We start from the raw sequence: 4,067 nt of genomic DNA on the forward strand, positions 1-4,067 counted from the left end.
GCACGTCTTTTGCAACAGTTAATATCTCCTTGGGATTTTTAAGCAGCGCTTGCGTACTTTAGTGCTACACTTGTTAATATTACTATTTAGCTAGTTTTTTGACACACAAAAGTTCACTAGGTTTTCAAGCACCAAAACTATTGTGGAGCTGAGTCTTAATAGTTAAATACGCATTTGAAGAAATAGCAGATGTCTTAGGAAAAAAAAAAAAAGTAGGTTTTGTGGACATGGAATACAACAAAAGTAACCTATAATGACTATGATAGTTTTTCATCTGGTACATGTAGCTTGTACTGAAGAGTTGGGGAGTATTTGCAGTAATCTACAGACAATATTGATTTTGCTGGTTTTTTTGAATAATCTAGGATACTTTTATAGCAACCTGACCTGTTGCTACAGAAACCATCATAGTCTTGGCAAGATGGAAGTATACCTGGCAGAAGAGCTAGCAGTGAGCCAGCTTACCCTCTGAATTGTTTTGTGCATGTAGACTTCTGTCAATCAAGGGTTAATTGATAGACCACTGACGATTCATACAGATTACTATTTCTGATGTATTTTTGACATTTGTCACTATTCTAATTGCAACAGTATTTCTGGGGAGAGAAAGTCCTTTGGAGTGAACATACTGATGTAGTCTTCATTATATGAAGTAAAATACAAAAAAACCCCCTCACAACCCCTCAAACACTATAGTATTGTGAACACTGAACTTTCCATGTAGCAGTATCCTGCGTACTTACCATTAGTATCTTAAGAAATTTGCAGTGAGTAGTAAGTACATAATTCATTGACGTGCACATTTTTAAAGTCAGTTTGTAATAGGTGTGTAAGAACTTAAGATGATAAATGTGGAGCACAATAACCTGACCTATTAGCCCAGTGACAGTGTAGTTAGAAAGACTAACTTAGTTTTGCTCTTTCAATTCAGTTTTGTCAAATACAAGAAATTTGTCAAATGTGAGAAACCACAAACTGCATTGTACATGGTACTTAACATAATAAGGATATAGAAACATGGCTTTTCACACTGAACAGTTCAGTTTTGCTCTGACAGAGAAAATATACTACCTAGTGGCTAGAAGGTATGCCAGTGAAGTTTAAAGTGAGTACTGTAAATAAGTAAATATTGTTTTGATTCTAAGATTGAATTAATATATTGTTTTATATCTTTGTTGTATTAAAACATATTTAAAAGTACTAAAATAAAATATTTGAAAGATGACAAATGTTTGATTTAAGTTATATGTGAAAATGATGGCTCGTTATCTCCATTAGTGTTGTGACCATAAAAGTATACCCGAGTAACTAGGTTCTAGACTTGTTTTACTTGTGTGGAAATGCATGCTGCATAATGCATGTGTCAGTGTGCCTGATGTTTTTGCCAGTTGTAAGTTGTTTTGGCAAATCACTTAAATATTTTTTTTACTAAAAAGTCAGAAAATGTATTCCATCTTGTAAAAGCTCAGTTAAGTATGGCGAGGGCTTTTAAAGACTCTCTTTAGCTGAAGTAACTTTGTCTCTAGGTATGGTGGTGAATCGTGTTACAGTAAATCAACAGTCAGTATAAAAACTTGGAAAACTGCGAAAGAGTAAAGTTAACTTCTGAAACTTTTACATATTCTCCTAATGCATTTGTGCGTTAGGCCTGTTACTGCTTCCGGTCACTGATTCCAGTCATCTCGTACGTGAAGGGGTGCGCGCTCATTCCCATGGAGAAACTTAAACAGTATACCAGGTATGCTGCGTGCCCTGGAGTTGTAAGTCCATAAAATGGCCTTTTTTTTTTTTTTTTTTTTCAAAATTCCAATGGCAATTTTGAATTACATTTTGTGACCTTAATCCAGCTAAAACATTCTCCAGGTAAACTTAAGATACTGAACCATTGGAAAGTGTTTTTGTTTACCTCCCTCTGAATTTTAAAATATTGATCAACCTGATAATTTCAAGAGAGAACCCTGAATATGTAGCCTGTCCTCAGTGGTTTTTTTTTTTTATTAATTCAGTTGTTAAAGACCAGATTCAAAAAGGAAAATGGGTGTGGCAATACATCTTTCTCAAAACCAAAAAAATTCATAAGAGAGAAGAAGCAAAAGCAGTAAGGTTCGGTGTACCAGTTGCAGAGTACTTACTGTGGCCTTTGGTCTAATATTCTGGCAAGCAGTAAATTGTGTTCTAAGCAACTTTAAACAAGCATGTGCTTTGTGCATTGTCAGTACAGATTGGGAAAACTTCCAGGGAAAATAGCTGCCTGCTTCCTGGAATATGTTACAATATCACTTAGAGATGTGAACTTTGAATAAAAAAATCTTTCCCCTCCACAGTAACTGCGCTTCTCCATGTTACTCCTAGAGCCAAGAGCTAAAAAGAGAAATTGTTGCTGTTCTCTGTAAGGAGAAGAAATAAATCGGAATCTATGTAGCTAGTCTTAAATTTGGTGTTAAAATGTAGGTGAAACCTCTCACTAGCCTACACCCTTCTTTGATAGAATTTGGGGATAATCAACTTCAGATTGTTCTTCTCGGACCATTTTGTTCAGATTTATTTTTCAAAACTCTCATAAGGAAAGCTGGTACAGAACAAAAACTACTCTCCTGATTAACTGAATGACATGAAAAATACCTTTAGTAACTGCAAAGGGCTTAATTATATCATTGCATCCAATCTCTTTCTTCAGTGAACTTGTTGACTGCAAGGAAGTAGTTTATTCTTGTCTATTAAATGTGCAGGTGCCAGTCTCATTTATTGTTCATCTTTCATAGTTGTTCATCATAGACTTTCACAACGTTGTCAAAGTAGTTCAGAAAGGCAGCATATTTTCACAACTAACTTTGGACTAACTGAAGTTGATTTCGTAAAGCTTAGGTGTGAGAATACGATTGGTGTTCTGAGTTCTTCCTCCAGTATGGAAATCAGTAATGCTGACAAATTATAGTTGGCACATACTATGTGAATCCACTATAAGTAAGTGCAGAAACTTCAAACTATTTCTGGAGAGAGAACTCTTCTGGGTCATGTAGTAATTAAAGGTTACAGCTGTGGTCCTAAGTCTGCAGCTACCTATGACTGGTTTGCTTTTTATTTTGGCATTAATCTATGACAAACTCTAGTGAAATACTGGTTTTCTCTGGATTGCTAAACAGCTCCCAAACACTAAAATAATTCCTGGTGCCATCAAAACTGTACTGAAGTTTAATACTAGGATAGGTACTCACTGGAGTATTCATAGTAGTCATTTGACTTGTGTAAAATATTGACAGCCAATTCAGTAACAGGTTTTTTTCCTAACAGTGTCGCTAGTTTCTCAAAAGTATCTTTTCAAGCTCTAATCTTTAGCATACTGCAGCAAACAAGATCAATTTGAAAGGACATAGGGAGTGCTTATTTTCAAAGAAGCATCATTAAATTTAAATATAAAAAGGAATTAACTTTTTTCCCCCCCTCACGCTGCTAGATGAACTCCTCAAAACTAAATCTTTTGTTTCTTGATCACTGGTAGACTCTCAAATACTATAATTGGAGGCAATAGCCCTAAAAAGAAAGGGACAGAGAGGAATGAGGAGAGGCAGCAGGCAACAAGTTTGCTACTCTTACTGTAGCACTGAGAAGGGCCTTTAGTAAATGTAGGGAAAAGCCATTCATTTCACAAATACTGTGCAAGAAAGTGGAGAATGAAGCTCAGGGAGATTAACAAAAAATACTCAAGAGGTGACTGTGTCCACTAAAGAATCTCTTTGGTGTATAAATGTAAGCACTGAAAGGGGCTGGTAAAACTGTAACCCACAATTTTGCTGGCTTTTGTGACTTCGTTACACGTCTCATCACAAAGGTCCCACCCAGAGCTTAAGTTTTTGGATTCAAATTATTTCATGATGTTAAGGTGGTGTGGGGTTTTTTGGCAAAGGTAAGAAGTAAGACTTCTGTAGCCTAATGGCACTTTTTAAAAGATTAGTTTGTTTGGTTTTTTGGTTTCTTTTAATATTGAGGGAAGGCTTGTAATACTATGTACAGAACAATAACCTGACATGGCTATTGTTTACACATGCATAAAAACTGTTACACATCAT

Source organism: Phaethon lepturus, unplaced genomic scaffold, assembly GCF_000687285.1.
Source record: "Phaethon lepturus isolate BGI_N335 unplaced genomic scaffold, ASM68728v1 scaffold38428, whole genome shotgun sequence".
Taxonomy (NCBI): Eukaryota; Metazoa; Chordata; class Aves; order Phaethontiformes; family Phaethontidae; genus Phaethon; species Phaethon lepturus.